General features: G+C 39.8%; 1 long non-coding RNA gene and 3 pseudogenes across 1 annotated transcript in view; 3 read left to right on the top strand and 1 right to left on the bottom strand.

Moving 5' to 3' along the window:
• Nucleotides 1-26,902, bottom strand: part of LOC118542128 (uncharacterized) — a 199,677-nt gene that overhangs the window by 21,306 nt on the left and 151,469 nt on the right. The window lies entirely within an intron of this gene.
• LOC118542123 (active regulator of SIRT1 pseudogene) lies at nt 2,411-2,878 on the top strand (annotated as a pseudogene).
• LOC118542124 (vesicle-associated membrane protein 3 pseudogene) lies at nt 4,944-5,520 on the top strand (annotated as a pseudogene).
• Nucleotides 7,018-7,928, top strand: LOC118542121 (riboflavin kinase-like; annotated as a pseudogene).

Below are 26,902 nucleotides of genomic sequence, written 5' to 3'. Positions count from 1 at the left end.
AGGCTCCTTGCTCAGCGGGGAGCCTGCTTCTCCCTCTGCCTGCAGCTCCCCCTGCTTGCTTGCTCTCTCTCTCTCTCTTTCTCTCATTCTCTGACAAATAAATAAATAAAATATTTAAAAATAAATAAATAAATTTAAAAGGGCTATTTACCTAGAGGGAAAAATGGTTTGCAAACTACTAGTGAGATCAGAATCAACAGGAGGAAAGAGCAGAAAAAAAGAAAAAACCTGGTTTAAAGCTAGATGTACAAACACAAACCAGTACTTACTTTAGTACAGGTCTTAAAACAAAAAAGTTGGTCTTTTAATCCTACTTGTAACAAAAAAAATTAAATTATAAATAAGTTACATCTTCGAGTATAGAATAATAAACATCATGAATGCATCCATGATTTCAATAGACTAATAGATTGGATTGTCTGTTGTGAGAAAATCTTTATGATTCAGAGTTATATAATGTGTTTTCTTAAATTGTTTCCTTTACCATTCTACCTAATCATCAAGTAGCGTTTGAAACAGAAAAAAAAGTCATTAATTCAGTCAACATTTAACTCACTTTGGAAAACACTACTAGGCGCTCTCTGGGATTGTAGTGCTGATCCGACATGGATTCTAGAGTGAATCTTGTAGTCTAATAGGAAGAAAATACACATACACAAATAACTAGAATATGAATTCAAAGTGTAATTGCCATGATAAATATGCAAATAATGGGTTTCAGAAATTCAGAAGAAGCATAAGCAGAACTGTGGTTGGACAATAACTCTTTCCCAGAGTTTCCTGAAATGAAATACCTGCAGAGAGCACTTGATTTTCTGAAAAGATTCCCAGATCCCATTATTTAATGATCATGAGAACTCTCATTTTGTATATCCTCTTCCAGTTCAGACTAAAATGGATCCTCATTTGATGAAAACACCAAGACAACATTCAAACAGCACTAACAATTCCCCAAATGAATACCTGCAGTACTCAATCCCAGCTTTCCAAATGTGTCTGCAACCACTAGTGTGCTAGTAAATGTTTAACAATCAGCTCGGGGTGGGGGAAGAGAAGCTACAATTTGTAGCATTTACTGATTTCTGTGGTGTACATATTCTCACCATAACTGATTTTAGGCTACTACGGTGAGGTCACTGAAACCCACACACAGTCAGCCACACACATACCTGCTGCCATTTAGTGGTGAAGAAGGATGCAGGCTGGATGCAAATCCTAGTTCTGCTGTGCAAACTTTGTAAATTACTCAACCTGTCTGGGCTTCACTTTTTCTTTTGTAAAGAGGGACTACTAATAAAATCTGATTGTTGTAAGGCATAAATAAATTAATATGTGAAAAAATTAACATGTGAATGTTTACCACTCAGTGCTGACTATTGTGAACCTTAACAATTCTATTGAAAACTAATCTCTGGGCAAGTCTCTAATCACAGTCTTTACTCACAAGGTCCTTCCATAAAGTAGTATTTCCAACATCTTTTTACAAATAATCCTACCAGTCATCTCCTCCTGGACACTGTTAAGACTCCGAATCTTAAAATAAGAGGTCTGCATAGTCATGAAAATACTCGTTCTCTGGACCACTATATGAATATTCTGAAAGATTTAGCAAATATATTCATTCAGTATTGAGTCTAAGAAACCTTCTCTTAAACAAGTTTTGACGAGGATATGGAGAAAAAGAAAGGAACCCTCTTGCACTCTCAATGGGAATGCAAACTGGTGCAGCCACTGTGGAAAACAGTATGGAGGTTCCTCAAAAAGTTAAAAATAGAACTACCCTATGATCCAATAATCCCACTACTGGGTATTTACCCCAAAAATACAAAAACACTAATCACAGGGATACATGCAGCTCTGTACTTATTGCAGCATTATTTACAATAGCCAAGTTATGGAAACAGCCAAGAGTCCTTCAGTAGATGAATGGATAAAGAAGAAGTGGAATATATATATATATACATATATATATAAATACACACAGACACATACACACACATATACATATATATACACATTATATATACATATATATAATGGAATATTATTCGGCCATAAAAAAGAAGTCTTGCCATTTGCAACATGCTAAGCAAAACAAGTCAGTCAGAGAAAGACAAATACCATGTGATTTTACTCATATGTGGAATTTAAGAAACAAAACAAATGAGCAAAGGAAAAAGAGAAGAGACAAACCAAGAAACAGGTTCTTAACTATAGGGAACAAACTGATGGGGGGTGTGGATTAAATGGGTGATGGGGATAAAGGAGTGCACTTGTGAGGAGCACCAGGTGATGTTTGGAAGTGTTGAATCACTAAATTGTACACCTGAAACTAATATAACACTATTTGTTAACTAAGTGGAATTAAGAATAATAATTTATGGGCATGTGGGCAAAGCTTAGTGCAGCCATGGCACTGGCCTTGCTGCAGCAGGACTAGGAGCTGCAGGGGGCAGCCAAGTCCCCAGGAACCAGGTGAGGCCAAGCCCAGCAGGGCTCTGGTGAAGCGCACCAGGAAAGCGAATGCAACCCAAGCCCAGAAACCATGGAACTCAGCCAAGGGAAATGTGCCCGAGCTGGTACTTGCTGAGTTCCTGATGTGAGAGCGTCAAGTCTACCTCGGAGTAAACCTCAAGTTTATGACCAGTATAAGAAGCATGGTGGCTGAGTTGGTCACTCAGCAGATTGTGTGCCAGAACTGGGGCCACAAGGCCTGTGACCAGCCTATGGCCAGATGAAGAAGAAGGCGGCAGCTGAGGGCACCATGTTCACTGAGTAAGACTTCCAGAAGTTCCAGCAGGAATACTTCGGCAGCTAGGCTCCTGGGAGGCCACAGTGGGAAAGGCATTCAGACCCAGTCTCCCCCTCTGACCTCACAGCCTCTGCTTGCCTAGCACAAGGAAGCCCTTGGGCTTGGGGAGTGGGGAAGGGGGGCGGTAGGCGGTGCTGGAATGGAGCTGGTGAGCTGGAAGTCCTGGGGAGAATATGCAGTCAGACCAGAGCCGTATAGGCTTGGGAGGAGCCATCTACCTGCCTGAAAACTGACTGTTTTGTTTGCTTTGGCCGTAGTAGAACTGCAGGGCTGTTTGCTCTAGAGAGGTTACTAGGCCCTTGGGGCCACACCTCTAGGAGTAGGAGGAGGGGTGCTGGGTGGGCTTCCGGGTTCTAATAAATGTGGACCCAAGAGCAAGAAGATAATATTAATAATAATAATTTTTAAAAAGAAAGAAAGAAACCTTCACTTGACATAATGCTAACAGATTATACCACTCGTTTAGGATTTGGACTTTTTTTTCTGTTTTATCTTGCTCTCTAATTACATGGCATCATCGTAAAATATTAAAACTAGAATGTGACCTTGAATTGCAGTTCTTTGTCTGTTATCTTAATTCCCACTGCCATTCACCTCATTTATGGCTCAGACCATAAACTACTTTGGGGCCAACTTAGGTTTTCTATCCATCACTATTTCTCCATTGCCCTTCCAGGACTTGGCACATAATAGTTGATAAGTATTTATTGAATTAAGATGATTTAATACTCTTTCCCAAAATAAGTTCCATTAACTTATTCCCAGAAGAAGCAAAATAAGGATTACAAAGCCAAAATCCTGGAAACTATACCCCCTCTCTTCTCAAGAATCATAAGACATGTTAGCATATTAAAGAATCTGCAAAGTTTTGCAGTTAAGACACCTGTTTAAAATTATTTAACCTAGGGGCACCTGGGTGGCTCAGTCGTTAAGCATCTGCCTTCTGCTCAGGTCATGATGCCAGGGTCCTGGGATCGAGCCCCACATCAGGCTCCCTGCTCCATGGGGAGTCTGCTTCTCCCTCTCCCACTCCCCCTGCTTGTATTCCCTCTCTCGCTGTGTCTCTCTCTGTCAAATAAATAAATAAAATCTTTAAAAAAAATTATTTAACCTAAAATTTTCTATTCAAGGAACTCCTTTTGATAGGGTAATTATAGTGTTATTATCCATAACTGGACATCTTTGAGAGTGCAATGGGGCACTTTTAATTATTATACCAGACACAGGAATAAACTGGGCCTATATAAAATAAATCGGACATATAGTCATTGTACCTATGGACAGAAACGTGGAAATTCCCACAACTACTGTTATGTGTATATATGGATCAAAGTTTAGAATACAACAATTGACCTAAATCCCTTATTTTACTGATGAGAAACATGAGGTCACAGAGAAGTTCAATTACTTCCCATTGGCAAATCTCTTGGAATTCAGTTAAAAGGCAGAGCTGTGAATAAAATCCAACTGTTGGAATGACATTTCCAAATCAGTTTCTGATTTGTTCAATCCTGAATTTGAAAGTTAATTTGGCTGTATTCACAAAAGAAGAAAAGAAACACTAGATTTATATGCTTCTCTCAGAATATCAGTTTGTCATGTAGGAAGCACCAATTTTATGTAGGTTCAAATGTAAATCAGATGTCAGCTGGAGACCCTTGTCTCTTTGGAGATCTAGGAAGAATTTTCTTGAGCTCTCAACAACTCCATGACCTAACAGAAGGCCAAAGTTCTGCTCCAGCTTCTGGAACTTTCCATGGGCCTATTGCTCATGGCCAGCTCTGCCTTCTGGGCTCATGGTTTCTCTATGATATACTACATTAACATAGTCATAAAACAAGGTTCACTTGCCCCAAAACAGATACACCTTCACAAATTCTTAAAAGATTTTGAAAAATTTTATAAGAGGAAAAAGGAAGGATTTACTTCACAGCAAAGCAAATAAGAGTCACAATTAAGCTATAGCATTTTGGTTTTTTTAAGCCCTAGATGCTTAAAATAATGCTACATAAGCTATAGCATTTAAAAAATATTTGTATTAAAGAGGGCACATACTGAATGGAGCACTGGGTGTTATACGCAAACAATGAATCATGGAACACTACATCAGAAACTAATGATGTAGGACTGTCGCCCACCGTCGCCAAAATGTCTACAAGTGCACCTGCAGGTTCAAGTGCTGCCTCTGGCAGCAACCAAAGACTTCAGCAGACACAAAATCAAGTAGATGAGGTGGTGGACATCATGAAAGTCAATGTGGACAATGTGTTGGAAAGAGATCAGAAGCTCTCGGAGTTAGACGATCGTGCAGACGCGCTGAAGGCAGGAGCGTCCCAGTTTGAAACAATTGCTGCCAAGTTGAAGAGAAAATATTGGTGGAAGAATTGCAAGATGTGGGTGATAGGGATTGTCGTTGTGGTCATCATCATCATCATCATTGTGTGGAATGTTTCCCCGTGAAGAACCAGTGCAGCCCCAGCCTGCCATTCAAGAAAGCTCTTCAAGACATTTGACTTAGAACCTGCTATATTCTCAAGCTCGCCTACTGTTCTGTCTAAACTGATTATTTTCTGTTTGTTACCATAAAGTTTAATTTCTAGGCAACATGCCTTTGTAATGTCATAAGCACTCCAAACTTGAAGTGCAGCCACCCGGCCCACACCTGGCCTGGCGCCTTCACAAATTGCCACGAGGCTGACGAAGAGGATCTCTTAACTTCCCGAGTGTCATCACCTCAAAGTAATGTCTGATGCATTGGTGTTAATTCCAGTTAAGGGAATTTGTTCCAAGTTAGCTATCCTTGCCGTCTGACATCTTCAGAACCATATTCTAAACCTTTAGGTAATCAGATTTCCAGGTTGTGCCTTCCAGAAAGAATACTACTGCCTAACGCAGATCTGTAACCATAACAGGTTGTGTCTTATTTTGCTATTTTTTGGATTCCCTAGAACTCTCTACTGTTTATAAGCAAAAAAACAAAACAAAAAAAACAAAACAAAAAACGAAACTAATGATGTAATGTATGGTGATTAACATAACGTAATAAAAAAACAAAAAATAAAATAAAAAATAAAAAATATTTGTGGGCTCTCCATGCTATGAATTTTCACTGGCCCTCATCTTCATATCATCTTCTGGTTATTCACCCTTACTCCTCCTCCCTTCTCTTTCTTCTTTCTATCCTCTCTCTTCTTCTCTACTGGGTATTCGACCACAAATTTTTTCCCTTATGCTCATAAAAAAAAATTTCTTTTCCTTTGCCCTACCATACCTTGGTATCACCTAATATCCTAATCTGTGATATGAATCGAGTGTGGGAGTGTACTGGGGGTCCTCTGTCCCAATCATTTCTTCCAATGAAGATAGAGCATGCTTTACAAGGAAACCAGGTAAAAATAATATTCTGTGTCTCATTAAGCAATTATATAGCTCAATCTGAAGATAATTGCATTTACTCAGAAAGAAATGATGGTAACCTGGACTAGGGTGGTAGCAGTGAAAACAGAAAGAAATGGACAAATACAAGAGACCGTTCAGAGTAGGAAGCCACAGGTATTGGTGGTTGATTGAAGAGATGAGGATGAAGAGGAACAATCAAGTATAATTGTCGTCTTTAGTTATCTGGCATGCACAGCTGGAGAGTAGGGGGTCCCATTTACAAAGACAGTGGGCCTGAGGAGGGAGCAGGCTCAGAGGGGAATATAATGAGGCTGGTTTTGGAGATGTTGGATATGAAGTGCCCATGAGACAACCTCTGGGAGATGCCTCCTAGACAGGGAAATGTGTGTGTGTTTGGCACTCAGGACAGTGACAGTAAGGGCACAGGCTTTAGATTCAGAAATAACTGGCTCCAAGTTCTAGCTCTCTCGTTTAACAGGTGTGTGCCTTAAGCAAACTACTAGAATTCTCCATGCTTCTATCTCTTCATCTGTACAGTAAGACTTACTATTACACTTCTATGTTGAGAAGATATCTCAGGACACCACAGATAACATGTATGAAACTCTTAGCACAGCTCAATAAAAATAAGTAATTCAAAAGATACTTATTCAGCAAGTGGCGTGAGGGACTCACTGTGGTGTGTCATCGGCCCTGCCTGGCCCCTTGAGTGCCTACCCTCCTGGCCGGCCATGGGGAGAGGGGGGATTCAGGCACCAGCCGAGCTCCTGCTCGGTTCCCTGGCCAGTCCGGGGTATCCGGGCACCGCTTCAATGGTGGCTTCACCGGACCCGCGGACCAGGTTGCAGCCCGAGCCCCAAGTGGATGGTATCATGAGGCACCTGCCGTACTTCTGCCGCGGTTGTGTGGGGCTTCAGCCACAGCTCCAAACAGCTGGGCATCCCCACAGCCAACTTTCCAGAACAAGTAGTTGATAATCTTCCAGCTGATGTATCCACTGGCATTTATTATGGTTGGGCCAGTGTTGGAAATGGAAATGTTCATAAGATGGTGGTGAGCATAGGATGGAACCCATATTACAAGAATACAAAAAAGTCTATGGAAACTCATAGAATGCATATCTTCAAAGAGGACCTCTTTTTTTTTTAAGATTTTATTTATTTATTTGACAGAAAGAGAGATAGCGAGAGCAGGAACACAAGCAGGGGGAGTGAGAAAGGGAGAAGCAGGCTTCCCGCCGAGCAGGGAGCCCGATGTGGGGCTCGATCCCAGGACCCTGGGACCATGACCTGAGCCACCCACTTAACGACTGAGCAGCTCGGGCTGTGACCCGGTCCGCGGGTCCGGTGAAGCCACCATTGAAGCGGTGCCCAGATCCCCGGACCGGCAGGGGAACACGAGCAGGAGATCGGCAGGTGCCTCAAAGAGGACTTCTATGGGGAGATCCTCAATGTGGCCATTGTTAGCTACCTTAGACCAGAAAAGAACTTCGATTCTTCGAAAGAGAATAAATAAGAATCCCTTATTTCAGCAATTCAAGCTGATATTGAGGAAGCTAAGAAACGACTAGATTTACCAGAACATTTGAAATTCAAAGAAGACAATTTCTTCCAGGTTCCTAAAAACAAAATAATGAATGGCTACTGATTAAAAAAAAAATCATCTTATTCTTATTTATTCATTCACTGTTTTCTAATATTTTACTGCTCATAACTCCTCAGTCATTATATATTGAAAATCAGACATTTTTGTACAGTTATGAATTGGTTTAAACAGTACAGTGTCTTTACCATATTATGTTTCAACTGTTCAAATTAAACCCATCATGCTATACTACTAAAGTGATTCACTTTAAAAATCAAGATTCTTTTTTTATGTAATATGTTGATTAAAATGTACCACTAGAAAAAAAAAAATTATTCAGCAATTCCTATGTACCAGACACTGCTCTAAGCATCTTATATATATTTACTAATTTAATCTTCACAACAATCCTGTATCATAGACAATATTATTCTCTCCACTTTAAAGATGAGGGAACAAATGCAGAAATGGTAAGTAGCTTGTAATACTTATAAAGCAGGATGTGATGGATCTGAACCTAAGCAGTCTGGCTTCAGAACATGCACACTTAACCACTGCACTGGACTTAATATGAGCTAAAATTATTATAATTATAGCCTTGGAAGTCCCCAGAAAATTATGTGGGAGCATGTGAGTAACTAAATAATGATATTAAAATAATAGCTAATTTTTATTGAGTGCTTATTTTTTGTAAGGCAATATGCTGAATATTTTACATGGATATCTCAACAGTTTAATTTTCTCAACAGTCCTATGATGTAGGTACTATTATTCCTCTCATTTTGAAGATGAAGAAACAGACATGGAGAATATTAGTGGTCCTGACCAATGTCACAGAGATAAGTAATGGGGTCAGATTCAAAACCAGACAATCTGACTGTCACATTCTAAAAAGAAACATTAGAGAGGCAAAAAAGAGAATGTAAAGATGAGAAGAAGGTATAAGACAGAGTTATGAGGAACAAATAGTTCCATCATCCTGTTAAGAAATCTTTTAAAATGTAAGCAATCACCTTTCACTGCCTTTGCCAAAGAGGGCTGGCAAACACTCCCTCCTCCACTGGTTTGCAGCACATTGCCTGTACCTGACTTAAAGCACCTGCTCATGGTGCCACCGTGACACGTTCACTTGTCTTATAGGGACGGAACCCTACCATTGCAGGAACCCTCGCTCATCCCCTTGAGCAGCCAGTGCCTTCAACAGCCCTCCTATAAACATCTGCTGAATTAGAAAGCAGGGGAGAGAGCCAGAGAGAAAGGGGAAGGAGAAGGAGCAAGGAGGCAGCAGCAAGAGAAAGCTTCTTGCCCTGTCTCCTAGCCTGAGCAGGAAAAAACTAGTTGTAGAATAGGATGAGAAGTAAAATTCCTTTCCAGATTTTTCTGCCACCTGGTAGGTTTTAGAAATCAGGACGGTCTTTGTAGAGGAGGTGACGAGGAAGCCAAGTTTGGAAGGGAGAAAAAGAGCTTCCCTTAGACATGAGAATGGTGAGAAAAGAAAGAAGACATTTCAAGGCACATTTGGGAGCCACTCTCTATTTCTTGATAAATGCAATGATAAGGTGAAAGAACTCAACAGGGCCCATGATAAAGAACCTTATGTGCCATTCAAAGGAATTTAGGCTTTAGCCTGGACAGTAAAGGATCTCACACTCATAAGCCCCTAAGAGCCAGGACAGACTGAGGGGACCTCCATGTCAGATTGGACAGCACTTGCCCTATCTATAGAAACAGCTTCCACTAAGCTTCAGCCTTCTGGTGCCATGCTGGAATACAGACCCACAGTGGCCAGATATCCAACCCCCCAAAAGGAACCAGAAATCTATATTTTTGTGCAAAATAACCTGTTTTAAATACTGACAAAGGAAAATCACTGAATTTTTTTTAATTTTTTATTGTTATGTTAATCACCATACATTACATCATTAGTTTTAGATGTAGTGTTCCACGATTCATTGTTTGTGCATAATACCCAGTGCTCCATGCAGAACGTGCCCTCCTTAATACCCACCACCAGGCTAACCCAACCTCCCACCCCCCTCCCCTCTAGAACCCTCAGTTTGTTTTTCAGAGTCCATCGTCTCTCATGGTTTGTCTCCCCCTCCGATTGCCCCCCTTCATTCTTCCCCTCCTGCTATCTTCTTTTTTTTTTTTTTAACATATATTGCATTATTTGTTTCCGAGGTACAGATCTGAGATTCAACAGTCTTACACAATTCACAGCGCTTACCAGAGCACATACCCTCCCCAGTGTCTATCACCCAGTCACCCCATTCCTCCCACCCCACCCCCCACTCCAGCAACCCTCAGTTTGTTTCCTGAGATTAAGAATTCCTCATATCAGTGAGGTCATATGATACATGTCACTGAATGTTTTTAAGCAGAGAAGTAATAGTATCACATTTTTATTTTAGAAAGATTACTTGTGCATCCATAAGGAGGATCGACTATAAAAACTTACTAGCTACATACTAGTAGTAACCAGTCCTAGCATACTGCAATTGGATTGGTAAGCCTCAAGAAGCTTAAGCCAGTGATGAAGTAAGAAAAAAGAGTTTATCACTATGAAATATTTACGCAGTAAAAAAAACTAGACTTTTCAACTGAATGGAAGTAGTGGATAGCAATGAGAGGAAGAAGTTGACTTTTTCTGCCTAAAATTGCATGATGTTGAATGGAAAAGCTGAGTCCACTCAGACATGTTAATTGAAATATTCCTATGAAATATCCAAAAGCAATGAATAACGCTATTTAAAATAAAATTATGAAAATCATGTAGCAACTTGAAAAAGTGATCATGCATTGCTAAATGAGGAAATGATGACAAATATCTATCTATGCCATGATTACAAAAATATCCAATGTCATACAAATTATATATGCATATAAATGCTTAATATAATTTTGAAAAATGAAAATTGTTTAATTTGTTGAAATGACAAGATTTTAGGAAATTTTTTCCCTTTCATTTGTTTTATTATGATCTTGTAAAACTTGTTTTGCAGTAAAAATAACAAAAAGATGGCAAATAGTTTCTGAGCGAATTAAGGGAAGACAAGTTTGCCATAAACTAAAGAATTTAGGGAAGGCTTGCTGGAGGAGGTGAGGCTTGAACAAGGTCCTAAAGGAGTGGAAAGTAGTTATTGCCTGAAGGTGAATGTTTTCCTTGCTTCTCCATGGAAAATTGTACTACTTCCAAGAACAAAAAATACAGTTCTACTATATATTGTGGCAAAGGATAAACAAAGCTGATTGCAACCTTGAAACTAATCTAATTTGCATCTAAATATCCACTCTGAATTTTCAAAAGATGAGCCCATTTTTTTTGTTTAAAAGATGATTTTAGGGGTGCCTGGTTGGCTCAGTTGGTTAAACATCTGCCTTCAGCTCAGGTCATGATCTCGGGGTCCTGGGATTGAGCCCCACACCGGGAGCCTGCTTCTCCCTCTCCATTTGCCCCCACTGTACCCCCCCCACCCCGGCTCATGCACACGCTCTCTCAAATAAATAAAATCTTAAAAAAAAAAAAGATGATTTTATAGAACGGAATTTTCAGGAACCTAGAAATCAGAAAACCTGAATGCAGAACAAATTCATCCATTAATTAGCTGTTGTCCCTCTTAAGTCACTTTTTCCATCTGGGCCTCCATTTTTCTTTTGTAAAATGGGATGGGTGAATTAGTTGATCATTAAGTTTCCATCCAAAATTAAAATTATATTTTTCTCTGTTAAGAATACAGTATTCAGATGCTTCACATAAAGCTTAGGCTTATGAAATTATTGACACACTCTGTTTTGTGTTTTCATTTTGTTGTTGACTAAAGGAGTGTATTTTTAAGATCATCCATGCCTTTCTAACAAATGAGTTTATCACTCAGAAGCAGCCAAGCAAAAGAATAGTGGAATGATCTGTTAAAAGCTCAGCTAAGGTGCCAGCTCAGGAACTATACACTGAAGATCTTTTTTTTTTCTTTGGGTGGGCAGCAAAGCAAGATTTATTGAACGATAGTAAAGTGATAGTACTAAGCTCCTGAAGAGGGATGGGACCCAAGAGGGTAGCCCTACACTGAAGATTTGACACCGTGACCTCCAAGATGCAGTGTAGGTACTACTTGACCTATGTCTCCAATAACTTGAATACAAAAGTCCAAGAACAAAGAGGAATGCAAGCGTCCCCTCGTAACATCACACTCAATAGCCCACTTGGGGCATTTGTGCTTTCAGTGCTGCAACCCGAGGCTCTGTTGGGTTACAGGTTCCAATTCCCAGAAGAGGAACACTTACCATGGGATACAATGGGGGTTCCTCTGAGCTAGAAGCTGTACCTACCACTGGTATAGTTTGAACTCTCCGTGACATGGCAATCACAGAAAGGAGTTACTGTACTGGCTGAGGCGATGAATCTTGATTAACGTAAGAACTTAGGGTTGCTTCTACACAATGTCTAAGACCACAGATACTCACTAAGACATCTCAGTATTTCCATAGCCAGTACTAACCATCATTGACCAGTTGTAACAACCATTATCCAGTAACACAGGGCAACAAAGGGCTTAAAATCCTCAGAATGAAGTTCTACCCCACTAGGCAAGCATACCAGTGGGAGTACTTGCAGAGGGTGAGGAAATCTACAATGGATGGTGGAAGAGAGAAATGAGAGATCTCAATTACAGCCTCAGGACCAACTGCAGAAGCAGGGACTGGAGTAGCTTTTCACTGACCTTCCCGACTTATCTCTTCTAGGAAAATGCACCTTGAAAGTGACTCTGACTGGTTGAACTTGTACCTCAACTTTCCAGGAAGATGTCCTCTTGTTCTAACAACAACAACAAAAAATGTTGTTCCCATATTTTAGTTTGTGAACCAGATATAATTGGAGGGCATAAATGGATCTCAGTGGTGCAAGGGGCAGACTGTAAGACGTCTTTTTTGCAATTTACAGGTAGTATTGGCTTCACTTATCCTCCAGACAGTTGCCACCACAACCAACATACTCAGAATTTTTGCTACTTGAGGCCAACCAGGCACACTCGCATCCCTGTTGTCTCCTGCCTCTTTCTAACTCAGATTCAGATTCCGATGAAGTGCCACACCAAAGAGCCTTTGTTTTGGCTTCTGAGAAGCTGCTGAGATGTGGGATGGTGCAAACCGGTAGTGCTGAGGAGCAAAGTGTGGGGCAAATTTTGACCAGTAAGAGGCAAGAGATGGAAAAGAACCAGGCAGATAAATTCTCTTTCCTTTTCTCCTTCCAATGGAATGTTCTGAATCATGATTTCACCATGCAGCCTGGCCAAGTGGATTAACCTGCAAAGTGGCCTCTCTCCTTCAGCTTCTTACAAAGCAATAGTCTGCATGTTACCTTGCACTGTTTACCATCCTTCTCTGCTTTACTTCCCTTTTATCCCACTCCTGCAGCCCTGGACTTGTAGCTCTCAAATAAACTACTTAGCACTTAGTCCTTGCCTCAGATTCTATTTTCCAGAGATCCTAGGTTAAACAACTACATTATTTAGATTCCTTTGAAGTTAGATGTGACTATGTAACTGAATTCTAAACAATGGACTACAAGGAGAAATTATGTATCCCACTTCCAAACTTGACACATACAAATCTGTTCTTTTTCTATACAAACTAACTAGAAAAGAGAAAGAAAAAGAAAAACTGGGAACATTTGGAAGCCTTTACATGGCAGAGCCTCTGTTAGCCTGAGTCCCTGAATGATAGGGATTTGTTCATATTCCCACTACTATTACATGAACCAAATAATAATAATAATAATAATAATAATAATAATAATAATAATAAGCTTCTCTTATGTTTGAACCGCTATATATTTGAGGTCTATTGATCATTGCAATCAGCATGTGCTACTTAACAGACTTAAACCGGCAAACCAGTAACTATTAAAGTTACTAAACCAGTAACTACAATTAGTAAAGATCAAGATTCTAAAAAAGGTATGATGCAAAGGCTGGGAGTCACACGTTCCTCTTTTTTTTTTTTTTTGGTGCCTGCTTGCCTGAAACCATATCTTATTTGTAAATTTGTGTAAATGAAGTAAAGCAACAGAGTCATGATTCATTTCTCCAAAATTTACAGTTACTAGGTCTTCTCTTTTTTTTTTGAAGATTTATTTATTTATTTATTTGAGAGAGAGAGACAGAGAGAGAGAGTACATGAGAGGGGGGAGGGTCAGAGGGAGAAGCAGACACCCCGCTGAGCAGGGAGCCCGATGTGGGACTCGATCCCGGGACTCCAGGATCATGACCTGAGCCGAAGGCAGTCGCTTAACCAACTGAGCCACCCAGGCGCCCCAGTTACTAGGTCTTCTTTAAAAGCCATTCCCACCCAGTCACCCTTCAACCCCTCTTTTCACACCTCCAGAAAAAAAAGCCAAATGAACTAAACTGGCAGGTGCTCATCTGTGTAAACATCTTTGTGCAGGTTTTACTAATAAAGGCTACAATCCCAGGAATGCAAGAGAAACTAAGCTAGATGCAATCACTGAAACTAACAGACTTCTTCATTTCTACCTTACATGTTACCCACAAATGAGAGCAATTTTTCTCTAAAAAGGAGAAAAGTCCCTGTGTGAGGAACACTTTATTTTTGATATTATAGTAAATGGTGCCCTCTAATCTTAAAACTCAGGAGGACACTGTGGCACATGACCATTACTCCCATTTGCAATCGCTGCTTAATCTCAATCTTAATCTTAATACAAACAACTCAAAAATCTCCACCCACTTCATTCTCTTTCTCCCTCTTGGTACCCACGTCGTCGCTCCCTAAAGGTAAGCCCATGGTAGAGTGGAAATAGTAAAGTTCCTGCCTTTCTCTCCCAGCCCTGTATTCAGTAAGAAAGAACAGATGCTGAGGCAGTCATGTGCTAATAACCGATGGCAGCAGCATCCCAGAGAAGCTGTGAAAGAGAGATACAATCCAAACCAAAGACCGGGAAGATGAGTCAGGAGTACAGGATGAAGTCAACATCTGTGGCTTCTGCTGGAGGGAAAGGAATGGTTCATAGATCTTGCTAGACATCAGCCCCACTAACAGGACATCTTAAATGGAGGAAAAACTGCACATTATCTTTATTTGTCCATTCAATGTATACTCACCGGGAAGTTACTAGGCTTAGAACTCACTATACACCAGGCACAATCAACACTGCAGTGTACAAGATAATTAGATATCTGCTCTGATGGAGCTTGTGGACTAGTCTAGAAACTCCATACTCCATTTTCAATAAGTTAAAAGTACCAAGGGATTCATTCCCACCAGCTTTCCTAAGAAAAAATAAATTGCAAAAGTGATGATTATTATTATCCTAAACATCAGTTATAAAACTTCTAAAAGTGTCCTCGCATGGCTTAAGATATAAATCTCAAGACACTGGCTTCTGAACTAAAAATCAAAACAGAAGTTCTGATAAATTAAAATTCCCTACCATCTATCCAGGTTCTTTCCTCTCCTAAAATCTTTAAATAGACTATCTGATTTTTTTAAATGAACCCTTTTGACATATCAGGGAGAGGTGAGACTTGAAATAGTGCTAGATTAGTTTACAGAGTGGATACATCTTTTGTTAATTAAAGTTTACAGAGTGGATACATCTTTGTCCAGGTATGAGCTGGACAAAGGCAAAAGCCAGGAAACTTCATTCATCACAGATGGTATTTTGCAAATGGGAAACTCTGCTGGCACAAGGAGATGGCTACAGTGGTTGGTTCTTCTCTCAGAAAGATAATGGCTCTGGCATAAGGGGGAACTGTATGCACAGCTGATAGAGGAGTGGGAGGGGCTGAAAGGAAGGGAGCCAGTCCCTTGCACATATTAAAAGCAACCCTGGATATGATAATGGCTTGGGGGCTATATTATTTTTAATATCCTTATCAGTTAGAGATGCATAATGATATACTGATGTCTAAAGCAATATGTGTCTAGAATTTGCTTTAAAATATGTCATTAAAGGACCACAAAATGTTGATATTTGTTAAAACTACGTCATGGGTACATGGGTAAAATCTCTCTATTTTGTATGTTTGAAAATTTTCATTATAAAATATTTTTTAGAAGAGCTACCCCCCGGGTCAGAAAGTTGTATACAGCTGAGGTACCAAGCTGTGAGCTTCTAACTGTAGCAGCTGCTACAGCACCAATAAATAGAAAATTCATGAACCTTTATTGCTGATCGTCACTGAGGCATTGCTGCATAGAGTGGGAAGGTTCCTCAGATTTGGGGGAGGAGAGTCCTGATGCAGTAAAATATAGGATCACATTCGCTCTTTTTTGTGGCTTCTGGGAAGCGGTAGGCTGCTTCAGGATGGAGCTGAACATCTCTTTCCCAGCTACTGGTTGCCAGAAACTCATTGAAGTGGACGATGAATGCCAACTTTGTAGCTTTTATGAGAAGCGTAAGGCCACAGAAGCTGCTGCTGCTGCCGTGGGTGAAGAATGGAAGGGTTACGTGGTCCGAATCAGTGGTGGCGATGACAAACAAGGCTTCCCCATGAAGCAGGCTGTCCTGACCCATGGCCGTGTCCGCCTGCTGCTGAGTGAGGGGCATTCCTGCTACAGACCAAGGAGGGCTGGAGAGAGAAGGCGCAAATCTGCTTGGGGTTACATTGTGAATGCCAATCTCAGTGTTGTCAACCTGGTCATCGTAAAAAAAAGGGGGGAGTTGGAAAGAACATTCCTGGACTTACTGATACTACTGTGCCTCATCTCCTGGGGTTCCAAAAGAGCTAGCAGAATCCACAAGCTTTTCAGTCTCTCTAAAGAAGATGATGTCTGCCCATATGTTGTGAGAAAGCCCCCAAATGAAGAAGGTAAGTAACCTAGAACCAAAGCACCCAAGACTCAGCATCTTGTGCCCTCCAACACAAACAATGGTGTATTGCTCTGAAGAAACGGTGTACTAAGAAAAATAAGGAAGAGGCTGCAAAATAGGCTAAACTTCTGGCCAAGACAATGAAGGAGACCAAAGAAAAACGCCAGGGGGGCACCTGGGTGGCTCAGTCATTAAGCGCCATGCCTTTGGCTCAGGTCATGATCTCAGGGTCCTGGGATCGAGCCCCGCATCAGGCTCCCTGCTCTGCGGGAAGCCTGCTTCTCCCTCTCCCATTCCCCCTGCTTGTCTTCCCTCTCTCGCTGTGTCTCTCTCTGTCAAATAAATAAATAAAATCTTTTAAAAAAAAGAAAAAGAAAAACACCAGGAACAGATTGCTGAGAGACAGAGGCTATCTTCCCTGAGAGCTTGTACCTCTAAGTCTGAGGCCAAACATGAGATTTTCTAAAGATTAACAAATAAATAAGATCAGATTAAAAAAAAAAAAAGATAGGATCACAGTCTTTGTTCTCTGCACAAACTTATCCCAGATGCCACTCATCTCCCTCTCAATATAGCTGACAGAATATCAGAACCATAGAACCCTTTGCTCTTCAGCATATCTGCAGCTTGCTGACCACAACAGGCACTTTCTTGTGGACCAATTCATGTTTATCTAATTCTATTTCCATGTTTTTCATACCTATCCAAACACTTGTCCATGGCCACCTCTACTATGGTATATTTCTCATTCATCTTACTTAACCAAACAATAATTACTTTTCCATAATACCGTGAATATCTCCCTATTCAGTAATAATGACACTCCCACCAGCTATTATTTATTTTCTCCTAAAAAATGAACCCACGTCTGCATTGACCCAAACCCTTCTCTCCAACCAGTGTTCCCTCACTTCTCAACCTCCCAGTGGACCTACCCCAGTGCTGGGCTGACTCTGGGCAAACAGCCCTTGGTCTCACTTATTGAGCTACTAACTAAATACTGGGATTTAAGCATGAACATGTCATTCATTGATTCAATAGACAATTGTTAAGCATCTATTATGAGCCATGTGTTACATCTACAAAAATAAATAAATTAGATAGCAACCTTGAAGATGGTCAAAATCTACCATGGAGATAAGTGCAAAAACAATTGCAATAGGTTGTAAATAAAATGCAGTTAGATATGTATGCTAGGTAGAGTGGCAACATTAATGAATATACTCACTTGGAACTTCTTGGAGTTAAGAGGTGGGGCTATGAGGAGGGTGCTTCCAAAGATTAAAAAAAAAAATCCTGATTTTTGCCTCTGAAAGGTAGAGTAGCAGTTTGTCAAGCATGTATAAGAAAGCTCAGATATAAATTATAAAAACTCTGTGAAGCTAGAATTAATAAAGGGACATCATAAGAGATAAGGTTGGAGGAATAGAATACAAAGGTTCTTAATGCTATAAACCTGGAGATATATTCCACAGAAAATATAAAGTCACCAAAAGCTTTTAAGCAGGGCTGTCAAACAATAATACTTGCATTTTAGAAAAATTCCCCTGTAGTAGAGCACGGGATGACTCTGAAGGATTGGGGTGAGGCAACAAGAGCAATTCCAGGCCAATAATAACTGTCCAGAGGAGAGACAACATGCCCCTGAATAAAGGTGATGGCAGGGCAGGTAGACTAAACTGGCCTATAAATGTATTTACCAGCCTTATTTTTTTTACCAGCCATATTTAAACCTTTATTTCTCCCCCCAAAAGAGTATATTTCCTCTACTAAGTTATCCTGGGAGACTATTAGGGAAAATATGAGAGCAGATGACAAATAACTAGGAAATCTGCAAGAGTATGTGCTCTGCTGTGTCCTATTATTCATTCCCAACAGACTTTCTCCCTTTCCCTCCCTCCCCACAAAGCCCTCAGCAAGTTCAAGTTCCTCCCAGCCATTTCTTGCCTTCTTTCTTCCTAATTTATTTATTTATATATTTTTTTAGATTTTATTTTTGAGTCATCTCTACACCCAATGTGGGGCTCAAACTCACAACCCCAAGATCTAGAGTCACATGCTCTACCAACTGAGCCAGCCAGGCGCCCTCTTCCTTTTTGAGCTTTGACCTTTACTACTCTTTAGCTGTTGATTTTATACTGCAAAGGGTCCTAGTTCTAGAACGTTGACTAAGTGGACCAAAGGCATCTGCCTGAGTGGACAAGAATGTGACAATGATACACAGTTACTGTGATACACTCAAGTCAAGACTGATTTTGACAAGAATGAAAGTTTTCTACCTGCTGCCCTATCTTATGGGATTTTTAGGGATCGGAGAAATAGCCATTGTCTTTCTTAAAAATCCTGAATGTCCATGTGAGATTGAATGCCATTTAGATAAATGAGCCATTTATAGTGATGGTTCATATAACAGAATTATTCAGTTGGTTGCTCTGGAATTTGTTCATTTTATTTTTAAAGTTCAGTGGAAGTTAGTTTTGTCCAAGTACTCTGCAAACTTTGTTGAGAAATTAAGTTCCAGGTGGTAAGATCCTAGATAAGTATCAACAGGCAAGGCAAAAGTGTCAGGAACATTACATGTTTAAGTGTTCATTGATTAGTAACATGGGTATACTTTATTCTAAGACCAACATTGATGTGAAGGACAGTTCATTCTTCAAGAGAAACAAGCCAGGTAATTCTTCAAAGGAGACAATTACAGAACCATAACTTACATGTTATTTGGTGACATGCTAAGCAGGATTCCTGCCACCACTGCTGTGTGGTCAACATCTGTTTTGGCTACTTCATCCTTTTTTTTCAGGAGTCTTGGCCACTTCTGCTCCTCTTCCTGCCTCTGTTCCCCAAACTCCAAGAGCTAAGATACTGTTTGCAGCTCTCCTAAGCAACCCACTTCAGCACTTTCCTCCTGGTCAGCACCTTTTCCAAAATATCTCCTCCTCTAAAGTTGCTCTTTACTCCTCCTCCAATTCCCTCCAATCGAGACCACTAACTATCTCATCTTCTCAGTTAGGTGTTAGAGGAAACACAATCATAATGCCCGAGTAAGCCAATTCACACTGAAGTATAAGGTGGTAGGCGCCTTAACTTGCCTAGCAGTTTTTAGAAGAACCCGTTATTCCAAATGAATCTCTGATTGGTGGGATGCAGGAGGGAATTATTTTTGAGGTGTGGGGAGTTGGAGAGATTTTCCTCATTGATTCATACTCACCAGAGCCCCTACATCCAATTTTTCTTCCTCATAGAGATTTCTAAAGATGATGCATACTATAGCCCCAGTTCACCAGGTTATAAATAAAGAACCTCAGCATGAAACCTGGCTTGGCTTTACATTTCTTATGATCTAGTTGAGTTTCTTTTCTAGAATCATGTGCACACTTTTGAAGTTTTTCTAGATAGGCTTCTATGGCTTCTAGTATAGATAAAAACGCTGATTATCTATTGCACTGTTATCTTTGTCAAATAGCAAAATACCTACCTTGAAAGTTAATATTAGATAAGAATAGTGGTAAAACAGTGACTGCAATGACACTGTGAAGAGAGTAAATTAATATGGAAATCAAATAAAGGAGTGAGGCGCATCTTTATGACATTACATTTTAACATCAGTTTATTATATGTAGACAAACCTGCCCTTTAAAAATCCCAAACATTGCCCATAAAAGGGGAACAAGTAGGAAACACACACACACACATTCCTCACTAATGCCCTTACAGTCAGTTCTACACCCAGCTCAGATTCTGTTTCCTCATTGCACACCAAATGAAATCGTGGTTTGCATTTAGGGGCTACATTTTAAGAAAATGTGTTTTTTAATACTAAACACACTTAGGAGCGCCTGGATGGCTCAGTCATTTACACATTTGCCTTCAGCTCAGGTCAAGATCCCAGAGTCCTGGGATCGAGCCCAACATCAGGCTCCCTGCTCAGTGGGGAGTCTGCTTCTCCCTCTGCCTGCAGCTCCCCCTGCTGGTGCTCTCTCTGTCAAATAAATAAATAAGATCTTAAAAAAAATACGAAACACACTTGTCTTTGACCATATACAGTGGCATTCCCTCAAATTAATGCCTAGACAAAGAGAGTCCACTGATTATTTGGCTTTCTTTCAAAGAATTCCAATTCTATCTTCACTGTATCTCCAAGCTAGGGAATCACAGCTAAGGTATAAATAAACTGAAGAGACTCTCCCTCATAAACACTATGACAGAACTCGGCTTCCTGACTAGATGTGCCGAGTCCCAAACCAGTGCTACATCCCCACTACAAAACCTAAAAAGCAAGCCTAAAATTCACAACAAGCCCCTAGAAAATCAAACCTTGGAAATAAGGCCAAGTTCCACTATTTTATCACTCAGCAAGTCCATAATGAGTTTCCTCTCTGTGCCAGGTATTAGCTAGGCTCAGGTGATACAAAGGTGAATGATTAAACGGGGTCCCTGCCTTCCTGGGTTGGGCTCACAGTTGAATGACATAAACAGGCAGTTACAGTGTAATGGCTGTTGTGACAGAGAAAGACCACAGGTCAGGGATGCACAGGGCAGGAGCATCTACCTCACCTAAGCACGTCAGGGCAGGGGAACATCAGAAAAGTTTCTTGGAGAAGTAAGCATCTAAGATAAGGGATTTTATTTTTATTTTTGGTTTTTATTTTTTCTTATTTTTGTATTTTCATGTGGTTTCCGGCTTCCAAAAATTTGCAGGAATGGCACAAAGGATTCTCATTTACCCTTCATCCGGATGTGCTAAATGTTATACCAGATACACTCTCTCTCATGTATATAATACATGTATAGACAAATATACATTTTTAAGCCATTTGAGAGTAACTTACAGAAATTATGCCCCCTTTACTCTTAAATACTCCAGTGTGTGTTTCCTAAAAGCAAGGACATTCTCCTCCATAGCCTACAATTAGCAAACTCAGGAAATTAATACTGATCTAATACTACTGTCTTATCTACAGACCTTATTCAAATTTCACCAATTGTCCTAACGTATACTTTATAGCAAAATAAATTCCTAGCTCACACACTGCATTCTGGTGTCACGTCTGTTTTGTATTGTACAGTCTGGAACAGTTTCTTTGTCTTTCCTGACCTTGTCATTTTTGAAGCACACAATCTAGTTATTGAGTAGAATGTCCCTCAATTTGGTTTTGTTTGATATTTTCTCATTATTAGATTTAGCATAAGCATTTTTGGCAGTTTATTTTGTGTTTCTGAGATGAGTGCTGAAGAATGAAGAGAAATCAGCCTGCATAACCTAGTGCTACATTTATTTATTTTTACATCAGACCTGGGAGGAAGGAAGGTGGAGAGCAAAGGGAAAGGCTCTACTATTATTAGCTAATATTGATCTGGCACGTAATAAGTGCCAGGCACTGTTCCAAATGCATTATGTAAGTCAGCTCAATCATCCCTCACATCTCCACAACAATTGTTCTTTTCCCATTTTTCAGACAAGACTGAGGTACATAGAGATGACAAAGCTACCAAGTGGAGCAGCCAGGTTTCAAATCCAGACATCCAGACTCTACTGCCTATACTGTCAGCAGAAAAGACTTAGTGAAAGCAAAAATCTTAAAAAAAGAAAGGCTTGCCCTGAGTTCAGAACAAGTTGGCCTCCAGAACAGTGTGCAATACTTGGTCCAAGCAACTTCCATAGAGATCGTGGTTTATGGCTGCGGTGCTCCCGCCCCCTGCTGGCTGCAGTCACATATCGCATGCTTTTCACTGCTTTCTCTTCAATTGGATGGAGCACCTCTATGCAAAACAATGATCACTGAAATTTCTGCAGAACTGAATTATGTCTGACCTATGAACATGCATCAGGAAGAATTTGGCATTCCTTCCTTTTTCTCTCTGCCTCTCAGCCCCTCGCCACATTCTAAAGGTTGCTCAGCAGAATAAATCCTAAACCCTGTTCTCACCAACTTCCTTTATGAAACTTCCCCAGAGAATGTATTTTAAACCATGACAAATTTGGAATCCACTGAAGCAGTAAGGAAGCTAAAGTTAAATTAATCAGAATACAATCCCCAGACAAGACAATCATTGCAGCTGAGGAAACCTGTAGGGAGGGTGTTTGTCCTTGGAAAATATTTGAAAAAGATCCAGTGCAGCTGAAGCAAATCATCTCACAGTGGGCTCTGAAGAGCCACATAGGATCAAATCACTAGGCAAATAAGATGATGGAGAGGAAAAATTCCTCTGAATGAATCATAAGTAGCCTCTATTTTCAATCAAATTCCCCTTCTCTTCAGAGGTAAAAGCCTGTCCCTCTGAGCTTCAAAAACCCCTGGGGCTTTCACAAAATTCCATTGTTTTCTCCAGTAAGAGGAAGAAGTAGAAGTAAAAGCCAGAAGACAATGGAATGGCAGTCTCTAAAGGATGGCACACTGATTGATTCCATATATACCAGGACAAAAAAAAAAGAACATGTATTTAAATTCACAAACTATATTCTACTGGAAAATTTGCTCATTCTGCCTCAATGGCAAGTACAGATAAGTCAGTGGCCATTATTAAACCACTTCTAAGCTCCTTGATAGAATTTTGAGAATGCTGATGCAAGGAGGTCCTGCGTAAGCATTAACTTGATAACTTCTAGACACCTGTCTATCTGTCAGGTTTGAAGGGACACAAATACATCTGCATACGGATATTACCAGTCAAGGCTAAAACCTTGGACCCCAGGTCAAATCAACTCAGTTAGATAAATGCCTCCCAGGAAGTGATTAAGCTAAGCAAGCTTGTTACTTCAAGGTCTTCTTGTTTATTTTAATAAAGCATCCAGGGTTCCATTAAGGATTAATCAGAACTCCCTACTTTCAGTCTATCTGGAAATTTGTGCCTTATATTAGTTATCCTCTGTCACAATAGTGCTGTATAACCACCACTAAACATCAAGGACATCCAGCTTTGAGCATTTATTGCTCTGGTGTCTTGGGATTGTCAACCAGAATAGCCTTGCTTTGGTATCACCTGGGCTCTCTCATAAGTCTGGGGCTGATGTGACTGTGTCTCTCATCACCCAGCCAGCTAGGCCAATATTTTTCTCATGGCAGAAACACAGTGCCTTTTTGAAAATGTATTTATTTATTTTTAAAAATTTTATGTATTTATTTGACAGAGAGAGACAGCGAGAGAGGGAACACAAGCAGCGGGGAGCTGGAGAGGGAGGAGCAGGCTCCCCACTGAGCAGGCAGCCCGACATGGGGCTCGACCCCAGAAGGCAGACGCCTAATGACTGAGCCATCCAGGCGCCCCAACACAGTGCCTTTTTAGACCCAGGCTCAGATATAGGGCGCTGTCACTTCTGCTGCATTTCATTGGCCAAAGCAATTCACAGGACTGGTCCAGATTCAAGGAAAGTAGACTCTGCATTGGAAGAAATGCAGTCTCAGGGCAAAAGGTGTAGATACAGGAATGGGTTAAAGACTTGGAGCCATGACCAGAATCTACTACAGGCCCAGAAAATCAATAAATTCCACTGGGTAACTCCACATTCCCAGGGTACTCTTTCTTCACATATACTCTTCTCAGTGGATGAACTGCAAACAGTGCTCTCTAGATTGTCCTAGTAAGATTAAATAAAAAGTAAATTCCTAAACCTTGGGGATAACTTTTCTACCTGTGAGATCTGGAACACTCCAGCTAACTGAAGATAGTATATCAGAGCCTTTGGATCTGACATAAATTACCACTTAAGACCATCAATTTCTCATTGATACCTGGTCCCAACTTCATTCTAGAGCAATCTAGAACTTAAGAAAAAGCAGGAAAATGTCTCTGATTTTGTCTCCTACTATCTCACAATCTCTGGTCAAAAAAATATACATCTAATTTTTTTTTAATTTTAGAAATGTGTGATGAAATAAGATTTTAAAAATTAGGGTGTCATAGGTTAATTTCTTGATCAATTGCAATAGGAGTCTTTCTGGGTGAAAATCAAAATACACGTAATATCTGAAAATTTTTTTAGTTGTAAGAAGGAACTAAGAACTCTTTTTGTTCTGTTTTATCTCTTGGCTTCTGACTTTTGAATGGCCTTGATGGATTCTTATTTGAATATATTCATATAATGATTATTCAGTTCTCAAATGACTAGGTTTTTAACCAAGTCATTTTTCCTTCCTTCTCAGTTTCTTATTCATCTTTTTCCATTCCATAACTGTTCTGCTACCTGTCTAGAAAGAATATATAAATGGAAAATAGATGACCCCTTTCTCCTCAGTTTACAGATTTATAAATGTAATTTAACAGGAGAATCTAATATTTTCACTAATTATCTTTCCTTTACTATGCTCCAAGTGATCTAGCAAATAACAAGGGCAAAAGCTTACTCTTGTTTTTTGTTTTTGTTTTTGTTTTTTTCTAGTTTAAGTCAAGATTAGAGTAACAACATGATGAACCATACTATGTTTCTCCTGGTATTTCCATCTTGCTGGATTGATGATATACCAGGCAGCCCAATTTTTCCCAAAGGATACGTGCACATTCAAAATATTAAACCCTTAACAGAGACAAATGAGGAAGCCATCTGGGATCCCTCCATTACTTCCCAATTTCACAGAATCTCTTAATTTAGCCCTTTGACCAATGATCTGCTCATTTCACTGTCATACAAGTTCTTTTTTACTCCACCTGACAGTTTGCCTACCTTTTTGTATACTGTAACGTAAAAAACAATTGCAAGGAGTAAAACCGTCTCCCATAGCCTATCTCTGCTAATGCCAACCATATTGATTGCCTGACCTTTGCTAAGTCTACTGACTAGATGGTGTATAATGTTTGGGGATTAAAGATGCTGACTTACTTCTTCCCTAAGTCAAACTTAAACTCTGACTGCCCAGAATCGAATCCTGCACACTGTCTCAACCTGTCCCTGCTTCTCACCACTCTCTCTGACATTTGGACACCACTTATTGATTGAAATTTTAGCAGCTGTCATTCAAGGACAGCCAGCTTTAGCTGGACCAGCATTAGAATAGCAGACTCCCAAGGTCCTAAAAAGGACCCAGTCTGACACACATGTGTATAATCTTTCTGCAGAAATAAATGGATTCAATGAGGTTATCAGTTTAACTAATAATTCTCATCCAATTATGATTATCACAATTAACAAACAGTTTTAGTAACAGAGGCATTCAGACTTGAGGGATTTTCCTTTTCAGTAAAGAAAATAGGATAAGAATGATTTTGCTTTCTCATTTCCAAGTATTTGGGGTGTGAAATCCATGGACTAAAATCTACTTCTATTTAACAGATGAGTTGCTAGCTTAGTGATGCAAGAGCATCATTCAAGACCATAAACCTCCACTGTCACCACACACACACACAGATTAGATAATGCCCTGGTCAAAAAAAAAAAAAAGGTTTTTGCCAAATCTGACTACATACTTAAAAACTAGGCCTGGCTGCATATCAATTGGGGTTTATTTAACTTGAAATTAAAAGAAAAATTTTCCATCTTTCAAAAAGCATTTCTAAGCACTTTAAAAATGGCAAATATTTTAAAAGGTAAGTACATTGCTCACCTTTAACAGCATATTTGCAAGTCATTCATGACATCAAAGACAATCCTTTCATTTTCTATTAAGAAACAAGTCATTATTATTTGGCTTACTATCCACAACCAGACAGGACTATAAACACTTCCACTTAATAGAATAATCAATGAAGCTCCACTGTTGACTCATTATAAAATTCAGACTAGGACATATGCACCTTAACATCTTGTATGGCTTAGGTTTATTTATTTTTTTCTTTTTTTGTATGGTTTAGTTGAGTGCACAGCCACTATGAGACACTGGTCCCAATTCACTTTGAGCAGTTTTCCCTATTGACATGGAAAAGATGTTTAAAGTAAAATTGTATATTGTATATTTCCACCTTATACCTAAAATAGAGTTAAGGTCTCCAAGGTATTGGCCACTTTTAGTATACTATTAATATTGTGTTCTTAGAAAGCCGGTCTCCTTGTAAAATGAAATTAGAATGTAAAGAAGAGAATCAGCATTTTTTGCCATCAGAGAAGAATTTCTCCCATAAAACCAGTGACAAAGAACCAATTCACTTTGTCTCTCACCTTAATTGTGTGTATCTCTTTGCAACTAACTCCATGTTCAGTGACATGTTGGTAGCTTGAAATTAGTCACAGTAGGAGTATTTACGCCACAGAAACTGGCAAACTACTCATAGGTTTACAAGTTTAGTATTAGAGAAATGAAGGTGTTCGATATTTGTATTGTCCAATACAGTAGCTCCTAGCCACA

Source organism: Halichoerus grypus, chromosome 1 (assembly GCF_964656455.1).
Source record: "Halichoerus grypus chromosome 1, mHalGry1.hap1.1, whole genome shotgun sequence".
NCBI classification, from domain to species: domain Eukaryota; kingdom Metazoa; phylum Chordata; class Mammalia; order Carnivora; family Phocidae; genus Halichoerus; species Halichoerus grypus.
This window is presented reverse-complemented; position numbering and strand designations above follow the sequence as displayed.